The 12,500-nt window shown below is 36.0% G+C and overlaps 1 protein-coding gene across 1 annotated transcript in view; it reads left to right on the forward strand.

The window, feature by feature from the left end:
- The first annotated feature begins 5,479 nt into the window (after positions 1–5,479).
- Positions 5,480–12,500, forward strand: part of LOC137651980 (uncharacterized) — a 12,606-nt gene continuing 5,585 nt past the window's right edge. Inside the window, exons 1-2 of the mRNA XM_068385187.1 lie at positions 5,480–5,557; positions 11,341–11,463. The gene's annotated coding sequence lies outside the window, so the exon portion shown is untranslated. The remainder of the gene's footprint in view (positions 5,558–11,340; positions 11,464–12,500) is intronic.

The raw sequence follows: 12,500 nt of genomic DNA on the forward strand, positions 1-12,500 counted from the left end.
TAATAAAACTGAGAATGGCGATGCTATTCATTTTATTTCCGTAAACGTTAACCACAAAAGACATTATGATGAAAGTTTTCCTGCTTGCCAGTGGAGTTCGAGAGCTATTGGTGATAATTAAAACACTAACGATAATTATGAAGAAAATGTTTCTGAAATAATTTTTCATTGTCTGTTGACTAAAAGAAAAAGGCAAGGATCCCTAAAATGGCTAAACACACCAAATATATATACACAAAAACATTAAAAAAGTACTAATTTTAAAAATAGAAGTATATGTCTGCATGCATATCTAGGTACGTGTGCTAACGCACACACACACGTACACTATATATATATATATATATATATATATATATATATATATATATATATATATATATATATATATATATATATATATATATATATATATATATATAATAATTTTTACTATAAAACTTTTCTTCTTTCTTGAATATAAAGGATGAAAGACATCCCCCTAAAGTTTAGGGAAAGACTTAAAGACATTTTATCGCTTTCTATACAATGTCAATACGATTATCACTTCTCATTACATGAATGGGTAATCAGAAGAAAAAATGGTTAATCAGCAATTTATTATATGCTCCCATAATCAAGAAGAAGAATACCAAAGACTGATTAGTAAACCAATCAGTTTAATTTTCTTAATGTTTTAAAGTGGCATTTGCATCCATGAGCAATAAAGGTAACCTATCGATTTCCACATAAAAAGCTGAAAAACTTCCAATATGGTCAATATTTGATTGGTTCCTTCTTTGAACAGTTGAAACACTTAATGAAATCTAAAGGACATTCTTCCGTTTTAGAATCGATAGCGCAGGGTAAAGTGGTCAACCCACGTAATTGCATTAAGTGGTTGAGCAGATACTGAAAGGGTAAGAGATATGACATCACTGAGCAGCAGTCACCCACTAAAGAACACGATGAAGTCAGACTTTGCTTTGCAAAAATTCTTTATTCTTTATATATATATATATATATATATATATATATATATATATATATATATATATATATATGTGTGTGTGTGTGTGTGTGTGTGTGTGTGTGTGTTTATTTAAGATTATTTGAATATCAACCATATTTCATAGGCTGGTTTTACTCCCCTTCACCATAAAATCAGTTTTATTTTCATTTAATTTTAGTTGCTCGATTATCATCCATTTCCTGACACAAAGTTGAAGTATTGTCGTCTATATCATTTAAGGAGAAGTACAATTTCGTATCGTCTACAAATACGCAGAACATCACTTCAAACCATTACCAACGAATTGTTGTAATACTTTTTTGAGATTTGGACCATCACCAAGACGCAAATAGAGTGAAAGGGTAAGGTTGTTTTTATCATAAAAAAAATCAATAACCTAACTTTTGTAGGAATCATGCCGCTAACTACAAACACTAATGGAAAACTTACTGATTTTATCTCAATGATAATATAGAAAAAGAGTGGATTTATCCTACCATCATAAAAAATCTTAAAAGATAATTTGCTTCCAAGAACTCAAAAGACGGGCCCTTATCATAGCACATTAGACTTCAATTTTTGTAATATGAAGAGTATTTCAATCTTTGTCATAACTACAGTACATTTTTAGGCATTGTTATAATTATCAAAGGATTAAAACGAAACACGCTCTGATTCTTGCTTAGATAAATAAGTAAAGGACTTTAAAATCTCTATTTTGATACCCAGTTTTATATCCAATATATTTAATGTAAAATTGGAGGAAAGAAGTGGAATACCGAGCACCAGCTTCATTGTAAACAAATTGTAAATACCGGAAAACAAAGGCCGATAAATCAGAGCTGATGACAGGGTGAAAAAATCAATCACCGTATGCTAGCCCATTATCCGCTGATTTTATAATCTTTATTGAACTTATATTCTATCTTAATATGACACAATAGAACTAAACACATGGTATCTCTAACATAACTTCTTACTACAGAGAATCGCTCCCTCCGTATCATAAATTTTGTAGTTGAGCTCTTCTATTGGTCTTTTTTCTTCTTTCTTCAGTATTGCGTTCTACCAGTAACTGTGCTGTTAGTCATCAGTAGCGGAAAGCAAATTGCCTAAAAAAATCTATAATTTTACTATAGTAAACTTGCAAAATTTGTGAAATTAAAGTATTGCTGCGAGGACTACATGTTACGATAGGGTGCCAAGTGTCTAATCCCATCGTCAGGCAAAGTCTGTCTAAGGGATAGGAGCAAGTTCGTTATATATGCTGTGGTTGGTTCATCACATCAGGTGCTGGTCGCTGATTACTCGTGGGTAGAGTACGCATCTTGTCCGTGACAGAGCTACTCTTCTATTTACTGTGGCACTCGATGGTAGAAGCTGTAACAGTCAGGCTGGTTTTTCCCTCACAGTCATTGGTGTAGCACTGTAGGGTGACATCAGATTGTGGGTAGGCAAAGCCACGGCTTCCAAAGTTGTGCGCTGATGGGGCAATATGCGGTCTGTGCTAATTCCGTAGTCAGGCAAGCTCCTCAGCAGCGCAAAGTCCTGATGTGGGTAATCCAGGGCTGCCTGCTGAATATAGAAGGGACTTGTTAGGATAGCCTCAGTGGCAGGCAAGCAGCCAGACCGTTGATCATTATCGCCATCTTCGTTATAACAAGGTTGATTGAAGTTGTTCCTTCGGCAGGAGGAACGTTTCCTTGAATTAATTTCTCCAATTACTTCGGAAATTGGCATTGGATCAATCGCGCAATTTGTTTTCTTTGCTCTTGATAATTATGTTGACTTTATCTTCAATATTACTGAATCTCGTTAGTTTGATGTCTGTCTGGTGTAAACTAATAGGAAATCAAAAAATTGTAAAGAACCTTATTATGTTCCCTAATTAATTTTTTAATATTTTCTTAGGTTTATTAGCCAGTTCTTGGTCACTGGTGGCATTTAAAAAAAAATTTATTCCTTAATATAGCCTTTAAGAGAATATAAAACTTACTTAGCCTATATGTGTTGCTGCTTCCAGGGTCTTTCTCTTATAGTGTTCGTTTTCAGTTTTTAATAGGTCATTATATTAAAACATGGGTTTGATTGTACTAATGTGCTTTCTGTTTCTAACCGTTTTAGATATCATTCTTTATGTCTTTTATCTCTCTATTTTTTCTAGTTTACCCATCAAACATAGTAGAGCAATCTCTAACAATTATAGTTCTTTCCGTCAGTAGACACATAGTATCATAATCAATTTTACTTACCCTGTTATACAAGGGCAAAAGGCAGCATACCCAAATAGAGCCTAACCAACGTTGATTGGCGTCACCACAAGGAATATTAATATTACCATTTATTTGTTACCTCCGCCAGGAGGGTATGTTTTCGGTTCGGTTTGTTTGTTTGTTTGTTTCTCTGTTTGTCTGTCTGTCTGTGGACAACGTAGAGGCCACATTTCTACACGGAATCACTTCAAACTTGGCCAAGTAGTTCCCCAATGTGTATGGAAGAACTGATTAAATTTTGGTCAAGGTCACCCCAAGGTCAAGGTCACAGGGGTCACTGGTGTCACTATGACATAAGTGGCCATATCAAGAGACAGAAATAAAGCACTGACTTTTGCATAAGCCAACAGGGAAGTCCTAGTCCAGGCGCAACCCATGGGTGATGTTCAAATTTATAAAGGTCAAAGGTCAAGGTCATATTGGTGCATTATATCAATGTCATATTAAGTATCAGTGGCAAATGAACAAAGATCACTTGAAGGTCAAAAGTCAAGCAGGTCACTTGAAGGTCAAGGTCACGTGAAGGTCAAGGTCACGTGAAGGTCAAGGTCACCTGAAGGTCAAGGTCACGTGAAGGTCAAGTACATTTGAAGATCAAGGTCACTTGAAGCCAAGGTCATGTGAAGGTCAAGGTCACGTGAAGGTCAAGGTCACTTGAAGGTCACGTGAAGGTCAAGGTCATGTGAAGGTCGAAGTCACATCAATTCATGATTCTAGGACATATGGCGCTCTAGGTCACCTTGGCGGAGGTATGTCCTCTACGAGGACCATGTCCGCGTTCAGGACTTGCTCACTTGTTTTATAATTTAATCAATAAGAAAAAGAGAGAAGTTTATTATATATGTAAAGATTATTTCCTTCTCCATTGTGTGTTTCTGTAAAGGTAATCGAAATATGATTAGATTGTGCACTGGAGAGATGATGTAATTCTCCTTCGCATTTATATCAGATCCAATACTGTGTAATCCATCAATTAAAACTAGGTCTAACTTATGACCAGTCAAAATAATTGCAAAATTAACATTATTACTTGGTTGATAAGGTTTTAATAATTCCCAAAATGCTGAAGTATCATGATTCCATAAATCATTCATCCAAAGACTAAAATCTCCACACAACTAATTACCCTTTTATATGATCTCAATGAGTATACTAAACTCCTTAACAGAGATATTTATAATCGTTCTCGGAGGTTTGTAAACTATCACAGTATATATATTTGATCTGCTTCTGTGTGTAAAGTTCATTTTCATATGATGAAAACTTGTTACAGTAGTTCGTTTTATCATCTTCAGACTAGATTAGCCCTTGAGAACGAAAAGTCAACTATCCCTTAATATGAAGGTAAGCACATGTATTGGGGATCATCTGATTTATTTTAATCTTGTCAAGCTAATTTATTCGCGTTTAAGATAATTCTAATAATATCACATTTCTGATTTATCAATTCTTTCATTGGAATGTTTTTTCTACAAAAAAAAAAAAATAATAAAAAATGTTTCCATATCCAGAATTTGTGACGACCTAGGTATCCATGGTCCGTATTCTCTGCTAGACTCGTCAATTGCCAGGTTTGGCAATTTCTTGAAGTCATTATATCATCGTTTATTTTTTTTCTAACAGTGTAGTTCATACTTATCATCCATTGAGAGTTTTATACAAACGCACACATACATACACACAGATATATATATATATATATATATATATATATATATATATATATATATATATATATATATATATATATATATATATATATATATATATATACACACACACACACACACACACACACACACACATATATATATATATATATATATATATACACACACACACACACACACACACATATATATATATATATATATATATATATATATATATATATATATATATATATATATATATATATATATATATGTGTGTGTGTGTGTGTGTGTGTGTGTGTGTATGTGCGTGTGTATGTGTGTGTGTGGGTGCGTGTTTGTATAAGCACGATGTATGTTTGTTGCCTATTTAACCACTATTTTTACTGTCTAGATAAGGTAATCATTTTCCTACGTTAAAAACTATTATACAATCATTTTACTTCAAGGTAATTACGAAATTACGTTAATAGTAATTACATTAAGTACAGTTGGTGATTGTTTTCAGGTGGAACAAGGAGCTACTAAAATTTTAATTTTAGGTCTCATTCCTACTATTATCCTCCGTTCGAAATATTCAGTGGTGTTCCTTCCCTTTGGATATGCGTTGCATACACAACTCATCTGTTTGATTTGCATATGTTAGTGTTAATTGTATCGTTTTATCATATGTTACCATATGAATATCTGACATATTCGAGGAATTCAGCGTATTAACGATCGGAAAATAGTGTTTATATACCAATTAACGTTTTAGTGTTGTGATGATTTAGAGCTATGATTTTCCCTTCATATTTTCTCAAAGTTGATTTTTATGGTATAATTACAATATTCAAATTCAGTTCGTTAACAGAGTGGTGCTCTTGCTACCATGTAATATTCTAGCAGCATAAACAACGTAAAGAGTGATATAATTTCTTGAGAAATGTATGAATTTGCCGATGCGATGAAACACTGACTAGAAACTTATGCCTTGGCACAAATGTTCTTTTGTCTAAGTTAAGAAAAAAATTATCTATAGGAATTTACCATTAGAATGGCCATTTGGTACCCGATTAAATTAATTAGACCTATACCAAAGTTTATGTTGGACTTCTTCTGATTACCAAGGCAGTATTTTGTAAGATCGCTGTACATTTAACAGAACAGTGAATGAGAAAACATGTAACTGTGCAGGTATGGATGATTTTTCCTCTTCCTATCCGATATGGACTTGAAAGCATTTACGGAGGGAGCGTTTACCTGTTTTTTTTGACCGACGCCATTCCAGGGAGCTGGCTCTCTTGCTGAGAAGAGGGAATTCATTGGATATGGTTGCCTCTGCACTTGTTGCTTCATGTTGTCGTCTCGGGTGTTAGTACTGAGTTTAGGCTTAAACGTAGTTACTACAAAAGCTACATTCTCTGTTAAACCGAACTTGGTCAAATCCATGTAAGATCTTGTAAGCCTGAATGATGTCAGCTCTGTCTCCTTACCGCGAGGGTCGGTAGACCTAGTGTTGTGAGGCGTTCTTTATAAGAGAATGGGGATATATCTTGTACTAATATGGTGGTTTGCCGTTGCATATCCTTCAGTGCATCTTTTTCCCATCTGAGTTTAAGGGACCAGACTACAAAAGCATATTATAATGTGGGCGGATGAGACTCTTGTAAAGATCGAGGAAGGACAACATGTTCAAGACTGAGAACGTGTTTTTTTTTGTGACCCAAGAACTCAGTTTGCCTTGTTTATCTGAGCTTGGGTGAGCTTAGAGAATGTAAGTTTCAGATTGCAGATAACTCGCAGATCTTTCTTATCTGTTGTGCTACCGATTGTATGCGTATTTCTCCCTGGTGTAGTCTTGTCTAGGATTTTGTCCTAAGGTGCACTGCATTACAGTTTTTCGGTCGAAAGATCATTCGCATCGTGTGATTCCATTATCAAAACTGGTAAAGATTTTGCTGAAGGTTGGACTGATGGGCTTCATGTATGTCTAAGATAGCCAAGTGGATCTTGATTTTGTCTACAAAGGTGGAAATATACTTCTGCAGAGTCTGGGGTATTTATAAACAAAAGGCGAAAAGAGGACGGGGCCCATAACTGTGCCTTGAGGGACACCATTCCTGACATCGCCCCATTCAGAGACTCTGCCTTTGACTGAAACTTGCAGTTTTTGTGACGTCAGGAGGTGCCAACCTTCTTCAATGTGCGGTGCTTTATCTCAAAGGTTTCAATGTCAATGTGGCCTTGCAAGTATTCATGGGATACTTTATCAAAGGCTTTGGCATAGTCCAAAAAGTCTACATTAACTGGTAGATACTAACTCAGCGCTTCAGTCCATACATCTAGGACTTCTAGAAAGTTTGTGACGGAGGATTTGCCTAATATAAATCCATGTTGTTCCCTGCAGAGCAGTACACTGGCTTTCAGATACTCAATGATATCTCCAGAGAGGATCTTTTCTGGTACCTTACATACAACTGATGTTAGAGACACTTGCCTATAGTTCGCATGATTTTACTTGCTTCCTTTTCTTTTTAATTTAAGGATCACTGTGGCAATCTTCCAGTGCTTAGGCACTTCACCTTATAATATGCTTTAACTGAAAAGGATGCTAAATGGGTGTGCCAGAACCTACGCCAGCTTGATAAATCTCTGAGGTCGATCATGTCCGTACCTAGTGACTTGTCTATTCTGAGTGCCTGCAGTTTCTTGCTAACTCTCCCCACTCTGATGATGATTTGGAGCTTTGACAGCAGGGCTCTGGAGAAAAATATGAAAGGTGTGACATATCATCTGTGAAAAAGTTGCAGTACTGCTGGTTGAGTATATCAGCCTTGCCCTTGTCATCTGCTACATAGTTGCCGTTCATCTCCTGTAAATCTGCCAGTGTTGTTTTTGTTATGCATCTGTTGCACACATAGTAGCAGAAGGCCTGGCTCTTTATCTCCTAATTTCTCTGAATTTCATGCTAGATAGCTGGTTTGTCTGCTTTGATATAGTTAAGAAATAGTTTGCTTGGTGATGATTCTTGATTACCAAATAACCATCTTCATCTAATCCCAATATGATCTCTTGCCACTAAAGGGTACAAGTTTTCTAGCTCTTCAGTCATTTCCTGTACATTAGTGATGATCTTGGGGAAGTTAGTGTTTGGCCCATACAATATTTTGTAGGCACTATGATGTGTTGATAGAGATAGGCATCTCTAACACACACAACAATTTTTGTCAGAGGGCTGTGATCTCTTGTGTTGTCCGATATTTCCAGTGTAATGCTGGGTGGTTGAAGTCACTTATGAATATTCAACGTGTGAACTTTCCTACAGATGCCCACCTCAAGGAGCTGTATAGAGTATTTTTTCACATCTCTGCTACCATGTAATTTCCACGGAAATATACATCCCATCATGAGTTTTTTATTATCTGTGTCATGTATAGTCACCCATGAGCTCTCCTGGTTGGGGTCACTGAAGTCTGATGAAAACCTGCCTTGGTTTGAAATTAGATTTTACATAAAGGCATCTGCCTCGGGTGTCAGTTGCTGTAATGTTACCAATGCACAAACCATTGCTATCATGGGTGAATCTGTTATGGCACCCACCTTTTGGTTTTATTTCTGTGAGTGCATGCACGTTGTATTCCTCACTGCTTTTTAGCACAACAAGAGTGTTGTATTTCCTCATTAGTGAGTTGTCAATGTTACAGTAGTAGATTTATAGATCGCCTGTCTTGATGGTAATGCCATGGCTGTCTGAATTGTTTATATAAGGGTGCTATTGCTTCCATGATCTTTCCATGCAATAATCCAGTTTTTCTTTGGTTGGTCCTCCCTGTGTTTTTTAAGGTTGGCACTAAGGTTTCTTGATGCTTGCATTTGGATCGGGGTTATCCAGTCTTATATAGATCTACTAGTATACTTCATTTTTCTTCGACTTGAGTTCCTTAGCCCTTGCTACATTTTACTTCTTGTTACTAAGTCACTCTGGTTCGATTTTCAGAAGTGTGCATCCATTTGATATTTAAGTTCATGGCTTGTTCACTCTCGTAGATGTTTTCACTTTGGAAATTAGCTTGAACTCATCCCTTGAATATCTTATGGATCCTCTTTTCTTCGGCTTGGTGTGAATCTTGGTTGTCCTCTGGGTCATTCGAAATAATCAGGTTCAGCTTCTTCTTAATTTCTTTTAGTTCGGTGAGGATTTCTTAACTGCCTAGTGTTTATTACCGTTGGAACTGTGATGCTAAGGGACTCAAGCTTCCTCCCTATTGCCTGTTGTGTTGCATTAGTTTTAGCATCAACCTTCTCAATCTTTTCCTGCACGTTTGAGTAGAGTGCAGCAATGTAGGGTAATGAATCTCTGTTTCCACCCTAGAGTCTATCCTCGATCTTTGCAAGTCTCTTTTTCAGTTTTGATTGGATCCCCTCGATTTTTCTGTTAGTGTTTGACAGAGAATCTTTAATCTTTAGAGATTTCATACCCGTTACCTTAGCCTCTTGTAGTGAGGTTATCCACTGATCTTCTAATGTCCTGCTCCTCTCATTGGATAGCCATTACTTGTAAGTGTTGTGTCTTATCTCCCCTCCTGCATATTGTAAAGTACCCTCAGCAGCTGTCCTCATCTCCATCCTCCTGGAATGCAGAATACAACCTTTTTATCATCATCTGACTTGGCATGATACCAGTGTAGACATACCTCACATTTGATTACCTTCTCACTTTGCAATACCCACTTGTTGCATGTGCTAGACTTGCTTTCATCAGGATTATCATAGGAGATGGCTTTTTTTCGTATATGCACCATAACCTTCAAAACAGAAATTGGCACAGGAGAGTAAATTTAAAAAAAAAAAAAAGAATAAAAAGATTCAGTTTCACTAATCTAACTTTACTTTGAGAACTGTTTCAACTTGTTGGATGTCTAGTGAGACTTTGTAATATGGTATTTGGGGAGCATACTTGAAAGTTCTAGAACCCAGAGTAGATCTACCAAGGTTTGAATAGCAAGTTTCTTTACAAGGTATTCATTGAAATACTTCTTTATAAAATCTATGTTTCCAAAGTGGAATTCAGCGTTTATAACTACATTATTTGCGCATTGAGAGCAGTTATATGTAAGAGATAATCATAAGTCATGAACTCTACTAGACACTGGGACCTGATGTCAATATTTATTTCAATAATACCCAAGTTTCTCGAGTTATTCTTTCTTACTCAGATATTTTTGCTTTTAGTGTGATGTTAAACTGCCATCCTTTCCTGAACACTGGTGAGATCCTGGTTTAAATTTTTCAGCAGTATCATTAATGTAATTTTTGGTTGAGTAAAACTGTATTATCTAATATTAGTTTAAACTTCACTTCATGTTCTTGTAGTTCTTTTGATACACCTTTAACATATAAAAGGAATAACATTTGGGGAAAGAAACTTTATTTGCCTAGTCCACTGTACAGTTGTTCATGTGATGAAAGAATATTTCCAGTCTAAACAAAATAGTTTCTATCAAATATTATCAAAAGCTTGATCTTCAATGCCAATGAACCATAAATCCTCCATATGCGTATCTAGTACAGCACTGATACGATATGAAATACAGGTATCTGTAATTGATGTTATATTTTCTATTTTTTTTTTTCAAGAATTCTAGAAACTCATTAACCAGTTCTTAAAGTCTATACCATCCGGAAAACTCTATAACTTATCCACACCTTTTCCTACTCCCTGGACTTCTTCCTTATAATATTCAGTTTTTTTCTATCTTCCCTAATAGGTATTTATAATGGCACTTTACGGTTTGTACTCCACTCATGCACGTTCACTTTCAATTAGCTTTCATTCATTTATGTACGTATTTTCACATCTTTTTCTCTAAAATCTCACTGTCAAACCCAGGAAATTTATTTTAAGTTATTGCCTTTCCCATCTCTAGGAATATACTATCAAATTCGCCAATTTATTCACCCTGTTTTATATAGTTGAAAGGCAATTCATATATGTACTGTAGAGTCTAATATACGTTGGTTTTCGTGACCACAGGGCTTATTGATGAAAGTTTTCTTTTTAAATCCACCAATAAATACACAAGAAGAGAAATCTGATTAATTTGTAAGCTAATTTTCTTTAGAGCCGTGTTGTTCTGTGAAAGTAATAAAAATTATAAGGTTTTGCACTGGAATGTTAGTGTAATTCATTTCTGCGTTAATATCTGATACAATGTTATCCATTTCATCGCATAAAACTAAGGCAATGCACGTGGAGCAATTTTGTTGCGCTACCAATGCTTTAAACTAATTTATATGTTTATGCCGGCTGAATTAGAAATTAAGGTAGACCAACAGTTGAAACATGTGTCCAGTTCTTCAAAGATAGGCTTGAATAAACATGTACTGAAGAAAACTATATTTTCATCTCATTTCATATACACATTTTTTCTTCAAATTTCAGGTTTCTAAAGAAATCTTACCCCTTGGGACAACAGGTGCTCCATTACCTAATCACTGGACAAATGCATTACTTGCAAGATTACCAATTGCATGAGGAAAGAGAAATGTACCCGTGACCTTTGTGGTAAGCGTATGCTATTGTTTTTTCATATTTGTTATTGAAGAGACAGTGAAAGATGGAAATGGAAGGTTGTTAAAAGGGGAGGAGGCAAGGAAAAGGTGGGCGGAATATTTTGAAAGTTTGCTGAATGTTGAGGATAATAGGGAGGCAGATATAATTGCTGTTCCAGGTGTTGAGGTGCCAGTGATGGGAGATGAGAATGAGAAAGAGATAACAATAGAGGAAGTGAGGAGAGCACTAGATGAAACGAGAGTAGGAAAAGCATCTGGTATGGACGGTGTGAAAGCTGAGATGTTGAAGGAAGGGGGTGTGACTGTACTTGAATGGTTGGTGAGATTGTTTAATATGTGTTTTGTGTTGTCAATGGTACCAGTAGATTGGGTTTGTGCATGTATTGTACCACTATATAAGGGTAAGGGAGATGTGCATGAGTGTTGTAATTCAAGAGGTATTAGTTTGTTGAGTGTAGTTGGAAAAGTGTATGGTAGAGTACTGATTAATAGGATTAAGGATAAAACAGAGAATGCAATCTTGGAAGTACAGGGTGGTTTTAGAAGAGGTAGGGGTTGTATGAATCAGATTTTTACAGTTAGGCAGATATGCGAGAAATATTTAGCAAAAGGTAAGGAGGTGTATGTTGCGTTTATGGATCTGGAGAAAGCATATGATAGAGTTGATAGGGAAGCAATGTGGGATGTGATGAGGTTATATGGAGTTGGTGGAAGGTTGTTGCAAGCAGTGAAAAGTTTATACAAAGGTAGTAAAGCATGTGTTAGAATAGGAAATGAAGTGAGTGATTGGTTTCCGGTGAGAGTGGGGCTGAGACAGGGATGTGTGATGTCGCCGTGGTTGTTTAACTTGTATGTTGATGGAGTGGTGAGAGAGGTGAATGCTCGAGTGCTTGGACGAGGATTAAGACTGGTAGGCGAGAATGACCATGAATGGGAGGTAAATCAGTTGCTGTTTGCGGATGATACTGTACTGGTAGCAGACACAGAAGAGAAGCTTGACCGACTAGTGACAGAATTTGGAAGGGTGTG

This window comes from Palaemon carinicauda, chromosome 13, assembly GCF_036898095.1.
Source record: "Palaemon carinicauda isolate YSFRI2023 chromosome 13, ASM3689809v2, whole genome shotgun sequence".
Taxonomy (NCBI): Eukaryota; Metazoa; Arthropoda; class Malacostraca; order Decapoda; family Palaemonidae; genus Palaemon; species Palaemon carinicauda.